Source organism: Triticum aestivum, chromosome 1B (assembly GCF_018294505.1).
Source record: "Triticum aestivum cultivar Chinese Spring chromosome 1B, IWGSC CS RefSeq v2.1, whole genome shotgun sequence".
NCBI lineage: Eukaryota > Viridiplantae > Streptophyta > Magnoliopsida > Poales > Poaceae > Triticum > Triticum aestivum.
Window position 1 is genome coordinate 516,299,531 of NC_057795.1, and position 17,028 is coordinate 516,316,558.

Here is a 17,028-nt window from a genome sequence, read left to right on the forward strand (position 1 = left end):
GTGGCGTTGTAAGCCGGCGCGATGGAGAGAGTCAGCCACGGCTTTGTAAGCCGGTGCGGGAGTCCGTTGAGTAACGACGATCACATGTGCCAAGAGATGTTGGCGTGCCTCCATCTCCGCAGTATAATATCACTTTTTGTCATATATAATTGCCCTGCATAAACAATATTGTAGACCAAGGCAAAGATAAACTGTTCTTTGACAAAACAACATGTGCTAATAAGACAAACTCGGATGGATATCACCTAATTTGTTCGGATGACAAATGATCCGTTGATCGCTACAGAGGTGGCTCAGGCAGACCAAGAACTCAATATAGTTCCGGTGGCTCAGGCAGAACGGCGACTTAATATAACCCCGACGGCTCAAAGCGGCAAGGGCGGCTCAACGCGGCTCTTGCGGTTTGATGTAGATTAAGCTGCACGGGTGGCGACTTACGCACACCTGTTCCATCAGTAAGCGGGCGCAGACGCCAGTGTGTGATGGTGCTGACGTATACTTCAGAGGCGCAACACGGCACCACCTTTGCTGCACATAAAAATATACAGACCAAAGTAATTGTTCTTTGACAAAAATAAATATATGCCAAAAAATATACTTAGATGGATGTCATCGGATTCGCCCGGACAACAGATGAGTCGGTCGCAACATTTAGAAGATGGAGTGGACGCGTGAGTCGGCCGCGGTATTGTAAGCTGTGCGGATGAGAGAGTTGGCCGTGGTATTGTAAGCCGGCGCGATCGACAGAGTCGGGTGCTGCCGCAACATTTATGAGCCGGTGCGGACAGGAGAGCTGACATCGGCGTTTGTAAGCCAGTGCGGACGGGAGAGTCGGCAACGGTGTTGTAAGCGACTCGGCTGCGGGCGCGGACGATGAGTCAGTCACGTGTGTTGATGTAGCGGGGGCAGTAACTTGCGCATGTATCCGTTCAGCAGCACAACACGAACGTGTTAATGCAAAAATGATATTGGCACACGCCCCTTTGCGACACTGTTGTAACAAATAATGGTCCTAATATTTTTTTCCGATGGCTTGGGTGAATGTAATAATTGCGCTGATGCTGGATCAGCAACAAATCAATCTGACTGAATGATGTCCTGTGAGTAGCATCAATCTTCCACCTTAGAACCGGCCGAACCAGCGGGCTACAGCAACTGCCCGCATGGCACTGCGGTGACCCAACACCATCTGGAACGGGGCGAAATGGCTGGCGGGTCGGCCGGTCCGGGCATCGCAGAGGCGATGGTGAACCGGTAGAGGCCAGCGCCCCCTGTCCGCGGAGACTGAACCCATGACTTAAACCTACTTCCAGGTCGTAGGGGTTTCTGGATCCACGTGTCAGTACTAACTTTTCCTTCCCTTGAATCTTGAATTGGCTTCCTTGTGTGTTTTTCAACCCCGTTTTTGTCAGTCGAGTTATGTCCTTCCAAAACTGTTGCATGCTAGTACTAGTACTGGTTCTTGGCAGTGAAATAAAAGTTGGACTTTGCTTCACGTGGAAAGTAGCAAGGCTACAGTGGAATCGGTCTTCTCAAACACGACCTGGCAGCTCAATGAATTGGATGTGTGTTGGAACTAAGAAAAATACGTGTCAGGCCGAGCCGACTCCTTCAATTAGCGGCAGCAGAAAATCTTGTCGGTCTTGGCGATCTTTAGGGCGGTGGCCGTACGGTTTGCAGGACGCAACAAAGACGGAAACAGGTGGATGACAGTGACAGCAGCCTAGAGTCCGTGGCGGAAGCTAATTCCCTGGGGCAACTCAGAATAGATGCGGTGACTCACGGCTCCAACACGGATTCGAAGGCGAAGACGAAATTAACCACGGAGGCAGCGCTGGAGTCCTTGGTCGAGGCAACAAACAACAAAGCCTGGAATTGATGGAATTGACCTGGTGAAGAAAAGGCAAACTTGCTCGAGGTGTGGCGGTTTAAGGTGAAACGCGATGAATACACTCACGGGCCGGGTGTCGGCGGCGGCTTGAAACAAATTGGCCTTGTTCATGTTGATGATTTGCACCCATTGGATTTCGGTGAACCTACACTGAACCAAGCTAATCCTTCGGGATCTTCTCTGATAATATCGCCAACCAATCGGATGAACTCCATTAAATAATTTCTAATTTTGATCAACACTGATATAGATCCTTTCAAAACTGACTTTTCTTCATCGGGAAATTTGCGACCTTCTCCGATCCCTGGAAGAGATCCCTCCAAGAACTCAACACCACCGTGCATTTGGCCCCACGGTGGGCGCCAACTGTCGTGGATTTGTCACGGCAGATGTCCTAATGTAAGGACTTAGTCGCGAGGCCAACGCATCTATGTGGTAGCTTGAGAGGGGTTGAGTGGAATCGAGAGATGCAACACAAGACAATGATTTAGACAGCTTCGGGCCCCGGGAAACATCATCCGGTAATAACCCTACATGTTGTTTGTGGCTAGGTCTCATTATGATCATGAGAGAGTCGCCGACAAGCCGGCTCTTTGTGTATAGCCCTAGAGATTGTTCTTGTTTCCTCTTAAGCCGGCCTACCATAACGTAAGCCGACATTCTAGGCCTTGAGCCTCCTGGGCCCCTGGGTCTTGTCGCTCCTCTGATCCGCTTGCCAGGTCACCCATAAGTCGCCAGGATCGGGCGGGTCACTTAGTGTGTCGTCCAGCCAGGGCGGGTCATTAGTGAGTCGCCAAGTCCGGTCGGGTTATACTTCCGGCCGGGTTACACTGCGGGGTATATCCCCGACAACTGTGCTTCTTCCAGACGGTTAGGCGTCATGGTCTAGAGCATCCAAGAGGAATTGTGGATCGTCGAGTGACCGAGTCTGTGAAGGTTTGGAAGTCTCCTGAAGACTTACCACAAGTGATTGGACGAGGTTTGTGTGACCTTAGTTGAAGGAGAATATGGTGAGGACTTGGTGTCCTGAGCTGCGTGCTCAGCGACTGGGTGTCCGGGACTGTGTGTCCTCGAGTTTAAATACTCAGCCGCTCCAACCAGACGTACAACTGAGACAGCAGTTGGAACTGGTCTACCAAATCATTGTCTTCACCAACCTTACTGGTTCTATTTCCTCAACTCTTTCATTTCCACATTATTGTGTTGAGTGATTGTTCATATCTGTGTTTGAAGACTTTGACTGAAGACTTTCTCAATTTCCTCAGTTCAATTTCTTCTGTCTGTTTGTCTTCATCTTGTGTTATCCTGTGATTACGCTTTCTGTACTCTGTGTTTGTCTTCATTTCATCATGATGACTATGTTTGTATTCTGTTATGCTTACTTCTGAGTACTTATTCCATTGCAAGTAGTTCTTCGCTAAGGAATTTCCTCACCGGCAAATTCCTCAGTGAAGAATTCATAAAAATCGCCTATTCCCCCCCTCTAGTCGATATAACGCACTTTCAAACATGAGAGGAGGGGCGGTGGTTTTGAAATGGAAGAGGAGAGGAGCGGCGCTGGATTTAGATTGGAACAGGAGAGGAGCGGCGGTGGTTTAAGAGGAGAAGAGCGGAAGAGCGACGCTGGTCTTGGAAGTATTTTTTTGTTTTGTGTATTTTGGGTCAAAGTTTGACCACTTACTGTATTTGACAAGCAAAATGTGAATGCATGTCACCAAAAATTGTATCGTTTGGTGCGTATCTAAATTTACTTCCAAATTATATTATTTTTGCAACGTATAACATATATTTTATGTGCGAAAATCATGGTCAATTATGACCCAGAATAAAAGGGAGACTAGTTAATATGGGGCCGCTTTCTTAATTGAAGGGTAAATTGATTTTGATTTTGATCCAGTCACAACGCGCCGGCCCTCTCGTCCAATCCTAAATCGCTGCCGCATGCTCCTCTCCCTCTTCTCCATTGCAAAACCACCTCCTCTCCTCTCCATCATCTCCATTCGAAAACCACCGTCTCGCCTCTCCCTCTTTTGATCTTCTCCATTGCAAAACCACCTCCTCTCCTCTCCATCATCTCCATTGCAAAACCACCATCTCGCCTCTCCCTCTTCTCTATTGCAAGACCATCGTCTCTCCTCCCATCTTCCAAAGCTAGCACCAGACCACTCAGAAGGACATCTATGGAGAGGACGCAACAGCGAATCAGGCAGATCGCCGCCGGCGACCAGGCAAAGTTAGCGAGGTTGAAGGAGATCCTTACTTGGTTTGACAATGAGTGGGAGATTTCGAGGACGGTGAGGGCCATGTGGCAATGTATGCGAAAGAGCGAGACGACGTCGATGAGGGCGGCGATGTACATGTACTCCTCGGCGGCAGTCACACCGCAGTCCTCCGAGTTCATCGAGTATCTCCTCTGGGCGATGGAGTAGACAGATTCACCCGAGGCGACAGTCTGGCGGAGGTGGTGGGCGTACATGTCGAAGGTCGATCACCCAGAGGATAACGAATCGATCGAGTATGGTGTGCCGTTCGTGAGGTTGTAGAGCCAGCTGGAGCCATAGGAGTATTCGTTCTCCCACCGCTAGAGGAGGCCGGATGGCGCGACGTCGCTTCCCCGCCGTTCTCCACGGTTCCCTCGACGCTCGCCTCGTTTCAACGGTGGCAGTAGGGTTTAAGGTAAGCTTCGCACTAACCTAATCTTCCACCTACTCATGCTTACAATCAGTGTGACAGCTAACGAGGATCATGCTTACAATCAGTCTTCGAGTACTACGCCAATCACCCTAAAATAGCTCTGGACCTTTGGGTCAAAGTTGTAAGACAGTGTACAAATAAAGAAAAATAGATTGGTGCTTCTTTCAGAAAAGAGTACTCCCTAGAAAACTGCCAATATAAGCCACTAGTATTTGGTTAGAGGATTTGCTGCCGAGAAAGATCCGTCCATAGAGAGAGCCACACATCCCACTGGTGGTGGTGGATGCCAATGCGTGCATGGAACATGGTTGGTGTCGGTAATTTTTATTTGGCACACCTTGCACTCTGCATATATGCCGGTTCCATACATACATTTGTGCAGTTCCACGAAAATGCAGCTGAATAACCCTGTTTGCATAGATAATGAAAAAGCATGATTACATTATAGTGGCACTAGTTGATGAAACACACAAAATAAATAGAAGAAAATATTGCGATAGTATCATAGTATGTCATGCTGCGAGGGCAAGATGGGCCCTGCGACGCCTCATACGGTACGCCTCATACTGGAAATCGTCCCAAGTCTCCCAGATACACCTTCTGCCAGTGATGAACATTAGTGTATAGCGGTAGTACAAGGAGGCGCCTTGAGACATTCAAATCTCTATTTTTTTACAGATCAACTAAAATTAAGCACCCCAGTTTGCAGAAACGCTTAAACATTAACAATGGGACTAGTTGATGAAACATACATTAACAAAGATAAGCACTTTTTTTATCTACATTGGAAATGAAATGATAGAGAGGACACATGCTCTATTTTAATTGTATTATTACTTCATTTTATGTGTGACACTAGGGTCGAGCAGGTGGCAAACGAGGTGTACCGTGGGTCGCAAGGATGGAGGCCGGGGGTGCTTATACTGGGATGTTGAAGCTCGCTCTTTCAGTCACCAACATGGATGATTCAATTCATGGGACCTTTTGGTGCAGTTCACCTAAAATGAAGCAATGTCCCGTGAGCTAGCAGCTTCTTCTTCATTTTTTAAAGAAAAGGGCTCCAGCCCCGGTTCCATTTCCATTAGAAGGTGAAACACACAGAGCTTCTTCTTCATTAGTTGCAATAAAATTGAGCAACATCAAGGTTGGTTGTGAAGCTCCTGGAATGTTCAACTATAATTTGGATATCATTTGTGCAGTTCCACTAAGATCGAGCGTGAAATGTATATCTCTGTTTGCACAAAAAGGTGGAAAGGAGGTTGACTAACAAGTGATGAAACATGCATCAAATGAAAATAAGCATGTTCCTTATCTGAATGGCAATCCTACAAGGACAATAGCAATTTCTAAAGCAGTGGCATTGCTAGATAGTAGTGTGGGCATTAGGATTAACTATGACAACCATTAAATATGACATTACTTTGGGCACGGGAGAGTAGGCGGACCACGACAGTTGCATTTCTAACGAAAAGAACCAACTTAACTTAATGGGAAATTTAGCAGGACATGTAAAAAAGTGCCATTGATTCATATTACTGGAGGCATTACATTGAAAACAACATTGGTTTAACGTGCCCTTACTTTTAACAGTGCGACAACTACATTTTACCAGTGGCATTACATAAGAGTGGCTCGGGGTAACAAACATCAGAACAAGATATCTGGGTTGGTCCCATTTTTGTTCGGCATAGCCACCTTATATTGTGTGAGGCTAGCAAATCTAGTGCTGGACTTACTCTGTTGACTTGTCCCCCAATCCCCACTTTCTTTCCTTTTTCAACCAATAGATCGGGTTTATATTGAGTTTGTACTGCGTTTCCCTTTATTTCCTATTAGACCTAGAGACCAGTTGGATAGCCAGTGTCTGCTACTTTTTGCCCCCATTATTTCCTCTTTCGACCAAGTCCTAGATTCAGGTAACAAATCTTCCCTCGGCCCCACCCCCTTTCTTCCTTGTTTGAACCAAGTAGTACTAGATTCGAGTGCATGAACCAATTTTACCTCTTAACCGTAAAAAAATAGGTGGTTTTCGAATAGCCGATCGATCCTATCTACAAGGGGGCCTGAGAAATAGTAAAAGATACAAATGCAGCAACATCAGGAGCTTGAGACATAGAGCAAGGCCGGTTTCGAAGGAAGTTATACCTGATGGTCGTCGAGATGTCGCTAGGTAGGCGGTGGGAGGTCGAATCTGCCCACACTACGGCAGCAAGGAAGAAGGGGTCGGAGGCCCTCCCTCGCCAGCGGTGCTTGGGAGAGAACGGCAAGGCAGGCTGATCGAGGCGCGCCAGCAGTGGGTAAGAGCCGTCGCCGAGGACGACCGCGTGAATGGTGCACCTTCTCACCTTCCCCGGCGGAGAGGATCCGGCTGGATCTGTGACCAGCGGTGAGCAAAGAGAGAGAGAGAGAGTGTGGCCACCGCTATCGTGTTTAGATCTAGAGAGGACGAGACAGTGTGAAGAGAGCAACAATAGCAAGCAAGCGCGGAGGCTCCTACCTATATAGTGGAGTACTAGTTTTCTTTTGTCTACCGGAGCCGGCTTATAACGCCCTCGATGCGGCTATATCTCCCACGTGTCGAAGCACGACTTAGAGGCATAACCGCATTGAAAGCAATGTCGCAAGTGAGGTAATCTTCACACAACCCATGTAATACATAAGGGAAAGAGATACATAGTTGGCTTACAATCGCCACTTCACACAATTACATGAATAAAGCATTACATCATCCAGATACAATCAAGGTCCGACTACGGAACCAAAATAAAAGAAGAACCCCAAATGCGACAAAGGTCCCCGATCGACCCCAACTGGGCTCCACTACTGATCAACTAGAACGAAACAACACAAAGGGCAAGATCTTCATCGAGCTCCTCCTTGAGCTTGGTTGCGTCATCTGCACGGTAACATAGGCACCTGCAAACTGGTTTTGGAAGTATCTGTGAGCCACGGGGACTCAGCAATCTCGCACCCGCGAGATCAAGACTATTTAAGCTTATAGGAAGGATGGAGTAATGAGGTGGAGCTGCAGCAAGCGACTAGCATATATGGTGGCTACAATCGCAAAAGAGAGCGAGAAGAGAGGGCAAAGCACGGTCGATAAAAGTATGATCAAGAAGTGATCCTATAGCAACCTACGTCAAGCATAACTCCAACACCGTGTTCACTTCCCGGACTCCGCCGAGAAGAGACCATCACGGTTACACACGCGGTTGATGTATTTTAATTAAGGTCAACTTCGGGTTTTCTACAACCGGACGTTAACAAATTCCCATCTGCCCATAACCGCGGGCACGGCTTTCGAAAGATAATACCCTGCAGGGGTGTCCCAACTTAGCCCATCACAAGCTCTCACGGTCAACGAAGGAATAGACCTCCACCCGAGACGTTCCGATCAGACTCGGTATCCCGGTACAACAAGACATTTCGACAGGGTAAAACTAAACCAGCAACACCGCCCGAATGTGCCGACAAATCCCGATAGGAGCTGCACATATCTCTTTCTCAGGGCACACTCAGATGAGCAATCCGTACAACTAAAACCAAACCTCGAGTTTCCCCGAGGGGGCGCTGCACAGGGCTCTAGTTCGGACCAACACTCAGAGGAGCACTGGCCCGGGGGGGGGGGGTTAGAATAAAGATGACCCTTGAGTCTGCAGAACCCAAGGGAAGGTGGTAGGTTGTTAGTGCAAATGGTAAAACCAATGTTGGGCATTGCTGGAAGAGCTTTACTTAAGGCGAACTGTCAAGGGGTTCCCATTATAGCCCAACCGTGTAAGGAACGCAAAATCCGGGAACATAACACCGATATGACGGAAACTAGGGCGGCAAGAGTGGAACAAAACACCAGGCATAAGGCCGAGCCTTCCACCCTTTACCAAGTATATAGATGCATTAATTAAATAAGATATATTGTGATATCCCAACAAGTAAACATGTTCCAACAAGGAACAACATCTCCATGTTCCAACAAGGAACAAACTTCAATCTTCACCTGCAACTAACAACGCTATAAGAGGGGCTGAGCAAAGCGGTAACATAGCCAATCAACGGTTTGCTAGGACATGGTGGGTTAGAGGTTTGACATGGCAATTTGGGAGGCTGACAAGCAAATGGTAGGCATCGTAGCATTGGCATAGCAAAAGAGCGAGCAAACTAGCATAGCAAAGATAGTAGTGATTTCGAGGGTATGATCATCTTGCCTGAGATCCCGCAAGGAAGAAGAACGAGTCCATGAAGAAGACAAACGGACGTAGACGAACGAATCCTCACAACTCCGGAACGAAACCGAAGCTAACGAGAGAAGCAACCCGAAAAGAAACAAACAACATAGTAAACACACAAGCATAAACAAGTCATGATGCACAAACAAGTATGATGCATGTCCGGTTTAATGAGGCATGGCATGGCAAAGTGCAACAAACAATACTACAAGTTAAGTGGAGCTCAATATGCAACGAGGTGCATGTTGACGGAACACCACATCAATTATTTAGTTATCTCTCGTTTAAGCTACCCAACAATATTAACTGTTGTTAAACATGGCAAGAGGTGAAGCATAATATAAACTATACCATCTAAACAATTTAAATGGGGCCCGATATAAAAACAACAAATCCGGTAAATCCCCATATGCATTTAGCAATTTAATGCAACAACAAGTTTAAACATTTTAAATGTTGTTATCATGATGCGGATGACATATACAAGTTTTATGCAATTTTATGAAAATGTTGACATGAGCATGTTATGAAGCATTTGTCACCCTGGCGGAACAAAAAGGGTGCCACGGCGGCGAAACAAAAATGGTGCCACGGCAACATATCCGAAAATGATGCCACGGCAACATATCAGTTCCGGTAGCTCACAGAGATACCGGTGCAAAAGGAGGCGTGACGTGAGCGAGTCATGCAAGATGGTGGGGTGATCCCGACTTCCGGGTTCCCACGGGACGGTGGCACGGCAAAAGAGGGGCATCGCAAGGACGATTCGATCACGGTGCAAAACTCGAGCATCTCATTCAACACATGCATTCGGTCCACGGCGGTCGTTCTCGGCGGTTATACCTTTGAAGCAAGCGTTTTCGGGGCGGATCGAGTTCGGTACGATGTAGAGGAAGTAGACGTTCTCGGGTCGTCGTGGGAAGTAGTTGTACATGACGACGGTAGTGGTACATATCATAGTGGAAGTAGTTGTTCATGTCCCGTGGATGTTCGGGGCCCACGGGGTCTTCGAGGGTCGACGGTAGTGGTTCATGGACATCGTGGAAGTAGTCGTACACGGGTCTTCGAGCGACGGTAGATGGTACACGTTTTTCGGAGAGGAACTTGATGTACCCATGTGCTTCACGGGTCGTCGTTGAACTTGACGAAATCCATCCGCAGGTAGCCGTCTGTGGTCGTACTCATGTTGGCGTGCAACCCGATGGTCTCGAGGATCGTAGTCGAACTTGGCGGTCCATATGGTCACCGAAACGAAGCAACACGAGGGCCTTGAGTTGGCAGCAGCAAGGACATGCGGTGCGTGAGCAGCGGCAGGAAGCGGGCACGCTCAAGGAGAGCAGCAGAGGGCAGCAGTAGCAGTGAGGCGAAGGTGGCGGCCTAGCACGGCGCCGGAGACGGGGAATGGGTGGATCCGAGTCCCCAGCAGCAGGGAAGGCATCCGGCGAAACGGCAGAGGCGGGGCGAGGTCGACGACGAGCTGGAGAAGGCGCTGTGGGGCTTCACCGACGCCTGCACTTGTCGGAGATGGCGAGCGAAGGCGGGGAAGGCGGTCACGGCGGCCGGCAGAGTCGAACGGACTCGGGCACGCGTTCCAGCGGAAAGACGGACGGCGAGGCGTCTGAAGCGGGGAAGGAGCACGGGCGACGCGCTTGGGTGCCGGCACGATGGTCGATGGGGAGGGGCTTGGCGCGGCGGGGACGAGCTCGTGCTCGAGCGCCTGAAGAAGATGGCGCGGCGGCGCTGGAAGAAGGCATCGGCGACGGGAGCCGGCGCTGACGAGGCTGCGGCGCAGAGGAGATGGGGGTCGGGCGAGAGGAAGGAGATGGGATCGAGCAGAGGGGTTCGGGCAAGTGGCGGCGTAGGGAGAGAGTGGAGGGAGAGATCGAGAGGAGGGGATCGGTCTCCTGGCGGCTAGGGTTAGAGGGGTCGGCTGGGCCTTGGGCCGGCTTAGGTTGGCCTTGGCCTTGGGCCGGCGCGGGAGGTTGGGAGGCCCAGGCTGCTAGGCTCCTTCTCTCTCTCTCTCTAAATCTCTTTGCAAAACAGAAAAAATAAAGAGAATGAAAAAGGGAAGAAAAGAAAGGTTAGAGAAAGAGTTGGGCACGGGGATAATTTTTCCGGACTCGCAAAAATGAGTTTGTTCCGAGAAAAATAGAAAGGCCATGATTGAAAGATTAAATTCAAACTCATTTGATTTAAATTCAAATGATTTGAATAGGAAGTGAGGTTTGGGAAGGTCCAAAAATGTTTGGATTTTTGGTGGAGCTCCGGAAAATGATGAAATAAATTATTGGACAACGATTGAGGTCAAAGGCATGGGGAATTATTTTGCAAGTGTGTTTTGGTGATTCTGAAATAGTGGAATATTTAATATAGCTCCCTAATATTGGAGGATATGTTATAAAGAGAAGTCACCATGTGAGTCCCTCGATTTAAATGGATCGAAAAATCCATACAATTATTTAGTTGAGGTTTTAAAAAATGAAATGACATGATGGCATGATGCAATGCACATGATGCAAGGATGAATGCAACAAATAAAACAAATCACACGACGAAACTCGGAATAGCTGGAAGTCTTCTGGAGCGTCGGTCTCGTGGCGTTACAACACTCCACCACTACAAGAGGATCTCGTCCCGAGATCTAGATGGCACCGGAGAGAAATGAAAGAGGAAGAGAAGAGGTAAAACTAAGTTGCTTCTTTGACCAATGAGTGAAACCAAAGAACCTTGAGAGGTTGAACAAATTGAAAGAAAGAATACAAAGGAGATGAACGAGATTGCAAACAATCCGTTAGAAAGAGGAACAAGGAACATTATGACAACTTGAAGGTTGCAAAGACATGAATCAAGAGTTTAATGGACAAGATAGAATTCGAAACCACTCCGGTTAAAACAAGATGAGAGGGGAAGAATTCGGGCAGTACTCCGGTTGAACATGGAAGGAATAGAACATGAACTTGAGAAGATGGGATGTTACTTGATGAAATCAACAACACACTGCCTCCGGAACTATTGAAAGAATGGCACAATGGGTAAGAAGGATTTCAGACAGCTCTCCAGTTGAGGAAGGAGGGAAAACTTGATAAGATTAGAGAACTCGAATGAAAACACGACACTCCGGTTAAATGGATAAGCAAGAAAAGAACACGATCCTCACGAATCGAGATGGTGAGTGAAAAGAGCAACGTCACAATGCCTCCGAAAGAAATAATAGAAGATATATCATTGGAATAACAGAATGGAGAAGAAAATGCCAACTTCTGCCACAAATGAGTTTGGAAAGCATCCTTGCAAAGAAGAATTGAACGGAGTTGTTGGAAAATCAACAACGAAAAGCACAAGCTTGTAGTGGGCTTATGGAAAACATCTCAAAATTATGAGGTGACAACCGGCCACTAACGGAAACAATTGCTTGCTTGAGATCAACGAAGAGATGAAAACTTCTTCCACCAAGATGATAAAGAGATAACTTGGATCATTGGCAAGCACCACAAATAGCAACATTCCCAATGGAAGGCTTTTAGGTGAAATATGACACAAGATAACTCCAACAACGAGGTTGATGGATTTAAAAATAACTCATTCTTAACAACATGTGAATCATGGAAACATGAACTCAAATTATCAAGAATGACATAATACCACCTCCAAAATATGGTAGAAAGAATTGCACTCCGGATTACCATATGAAGAAAGCTTGAGCTCCTTAGGAAAGAATCTCGATGAAAACTTTGAGAAGGGAATTAAATCCTTGATGAACCATCATGTAGAACCTCCATGAAGAACTCCGGTAAACAAAAGGAATGAAAAGAAAGAGAAATTGAAAACACAAGGTGAATCCTTGCAATGATTTAGATGGATCTCCGTGATAATTAGAGCTTGGAACTCCGGGAAAAAGAGAAGATGAAACAAATGAAACCGAGAATTTTAAGGGCCTCCGGAATAAAGAATTAATCACTTGGATGAACAAGAATAAGAATTATGTTATGCTTATCCTTCACCAATTAAATTGACGACAATCAACGGATTTGGCATACTACTTATTCTCGTAGAAAGGATTAAAAGAGATATAGCGTAAACTTGAGAAGGTCTTCAACGAACCACCGGTAGGATTGGAACAACAAATGAATTGATATGATGAACAAGGAAGAGAGATCTTGAAAGAACCACCGTAAGAATTGAAAATGATCGAAGTAGGGGTGCATCACCGGTAAGAATTAGCAAATGAACGAAGGTGCTTGAGACAAACTAGATACATGAGAACAAAGAGATCAAGAACTGATTAGAGGATATTCGATAGATGCACCGGCAAGATAGGAGAATGATAACTGACGGCTGAGAATGAATAAACCTGAATTGATGGACTCCGGATGACAAACTGAGAAGACTCTTGAATATCTCCTGATGGGTGAAAAAGATTCTCACAATCGAAAACAATTATGAGAGGATGGCAACAAGCTAGCACCATGAATCTTGAAGAGAATAGAGCAAGATTAAAGAGAAACTCTTCTTCGGTCTTCAAATGATGAGAATGACAACGAGAAACACCACCAAGAATTATTGAGGCACACCGGAAGAATCAAAAGCGAAGAGGTTGAGCCAACTATGAAAAGAATTTGAAAGATCTTGGAGAAAAGCATTTGACTAATGATAACTCATTCTTACGTCAAACTTGGAGAAGAATTTAGGATAGCTCTGGGAAAATAGAAGAGTCAGGTAAGATCCTGGGAAAAGACCTGTGGGTTAGGGCCCACTCAAAAGAACACCGTTGAAAAGATTTAAAAGAGATGTTGCACCGGTTGAATTAAATGACTTGAATGAGATACCAATCTCGAAAGAGCTTGAACGAATGCAGAGTGGAAACACGAATCTTCGAGATATCTTGAGCACTCCGGAACAATTTAATAGCGAGAGATGGATGATTAAGAGGTGCACCGGCATAAGAAAAGCATTGGAAAAAAAAGAAAAGGAGTATGCTTAATACCAAAGCTTGAATTAAATCCACCGGAGAAGAAAAGAACGAGGAATGACGAACTTGAAGCTCCATTAGAATCTTCATGAGAATCACCGGATAAGAACATTGACGGAAAAGAATGGAGAAACTTCCCATCAATAAAATGGATACTTGAAGAAGAAATCTTAGTCCTTGAAGAAAAACAAAAGGGAGGGAGGGTGGGAAAAACAAAGGCAACTTGGAGACGGATGAAACAAACACCGTTGAGAAGAAGTGATAAATGATCTTGCAAATGTTGACGTGAACGGATCCACTTGAGGAGAGACACACCGGTTAAAAAAAAGGATTGACAAGACAGACTCGATGATCAAGAAGGATTAGTATTCACATAGGAATATGAGAACACCATTTGGAAAAGGTATGGAATCAACATTTGACTTCGAAGCAACTCGAATACCACAACTCAAAACAAAACAAAGGATTGGCTTGCAAAATAAGCCAGAACAAACATATGATAGAGATTTCGTCCGAAGTTTTCGTGGTGGGGCCTACACGGGCTCGATCGTACAGCACCATCATGTACAAGGCAGTGCACATGACATACGAAGCGTCCCCGAGTCGGCATAGCCAAGGACTCTTTAAGACACAACGAGACCACTGTAAAATCGACCGTGAATAGACGGACCACTAGACGTCGAACCCCAATTTCATATCATACATCTGTCGGAAAGATATCCTACGAGCTACTTGAATTCCCACCTATGAAACTCCCGAAATTTTCCGGTTATGCAATCAGGTGTTGGGGATACAGGGGAAGCATAATATCTCACCCAAAACTAACAAATCCTACATCCAGCTGTATCCATCCTTCAACACATAACCAAGAAACCTTCGGAAATCGTCTACCTCAACCTTCGAAAAGCATCCGTTATACAAGTCATGGCAATACTCCCGTACTCACCTCAGTACTGGGTTATCGGGGTTATCTCACCAACAACTGCATAAAAGAGATTTTCGATGTCGGCGTACTAAACTCAGGTATTCCAGAACTGCAACGATAAAATTATGACGACAACACCTCAGAGCTCAACTCCCCGGGACACTTCCACTAAACCCCTGACAGGAGGCACCAAGACAATGTTCTCATCATAAAACCATCGGAACGATTCCAAGATACCCGCGTGATCCTAAATTTTTTTAGTGAAATTTGAGAAGAGAAGAGTCAAAACTCTACGTCAGGATGCCTTACCAGAGCGATGAAGAGACTGGGGAGTAAAAAGAATTCCTAACTCTCCGATATATATAATCCTAAAGGACTCAAAACATTTTTCTAGACACAACTCGGCCGCTAAAAACGATCAAGCAGTGGGGCTCCTAAGGTCGGGGAAGGCTCTGATTACCAACTTGTAACGCCCTCGATGCGGCTATATCTCCCACGTGTCGAAGCACGACTTAGAGGCATAACCGCATTGAAAGCAATGTCGCAAGTGAGGTAATCTTCACACAACCCATGTAATACATAAGGGAAAGAGATACATAGTTGGCTTACAATCGCCACTTCACACAATTACATGAATAAAGCATTACATCATCCAGATACAATCAAGGTCCGACTACGGAACCAAAATAAAAGAAGAACCCCAAATGCGACAAAGGTCCCCGATCGACCCCAACTGGGCTCCACTACTGATCAACTAGAACGAAACAACACAAAGGGCAAGATCTTCATCGAGCTCCTCCTTGAGCTTGGTTGCGTCATCTGCACGGTAACATAGGCACCTGCAAACTGGTTTTGGAAGTATCTGTGAGCCACGGGGACTCAGCAATCTCGCACCCGCGAGATCAAGACTATTTAAGCTTATAGGAAGGATGGAGTAATGAGGTGGAGCTGCAGCAAGCGACTAGCATATATGGTGGCTACAATCGCAAAAGAGAGCGAGAAGAGAGGGCAAAGCACGGTCGATAAAAGTATGATCAAGAAGTGATCCTATAGCAACCTACGTCAAGCATAACTCCAACACCGTGTTCACTTCCCGGACTCCGCCGAGAAGAGACCATCACGGTTACACACGCGGTTGATGTATTTTAATTAAGGTCAACTTCGGGTTTTCTACAACCGGACGTTAACAAATTCCCATCTGCCCATAACCGCGGGCACGGCTTTCGAAAGATAATACCCTGCAGGGGTGTCCCAACTTAGCCCATGACAAGCTCTCACGGTCAACGAAGGAATAGACCTCCACCCGAGACGTTCCGATCAGACTCGGTATCCCGGTACAACAAGACATTTCGACAGGGTAAAACTAAACCAGCAACACCGCCCGAATGTGCCGACAAATCCCGATAGGAGCTGCACATATCTCTTTCTCAGGGCACACTCAGATGAGCAATCCGTACAACTAAAACCAAACCTCGAGTTTCCCCGAGGGGGCGCTGCACAGGGCTCTAGTTCGGACCAACACTCAGAGGAGCACTGGCCCGGGGGGGGGGGTTAGAATAAAGATGACCCTTGAGTCTGCAGAACCCAAGGGAAGGTGGTAGGTTGTTAGTGCAAATGGTAAAACCAATGTTGGGCATTGCTGGAAGAGCTTTACTTAAGGCGAACTGTCAAGGGGTTCCCATTATAGCCCAACCGTGTAAGGAACGCAAAATCCGGGAACATAACACCGATATGACGGAAACTAGGGCGGCAAGAGTGGAACAAAACACCAGGCATAAGGCCGAGCCTTCCACCCTTTACCAAGTATATAGATGCATTAATTAAATAAGATATATTGTGATATCCCAACAAGTAAACATGTTCCAACAAGGAACAACATCTCCATGTTCCAACAAGGAACAAACTTCAATCTTCACCTGCAACTAACAACGCTATAAGAGGGGCTGAGCAAAGCGGTAACATAGCCAATCAACGGTTTGCTAGGACATGGTGGGTTAGAGGTTTGACATGGCAATTTGGGAGGCTGACAAGCAAATGGTAGGCATCGTAGCATTGGCATAGCAAAAGAGCGAGCAAACTAGCATAGCAAAGATAGTAGTGATTTCGAGGGTATGATCATCTTGCCTGAGATCCCGCAAGGAAGAAGAACGAGTCCATGAAGAAGACAAACGGTCGTAGACGAACGAATCCTCACAACTCCGGAACGAAACCGAAGCTAACGAGAGAAGCAACCCGGAAAGAAACAAACAACATAGTAAACACACAAGCATAAACAAGTCATGATGCACAAACAAGTATGATGCATGTCCGGTTTAATGAGGCATGG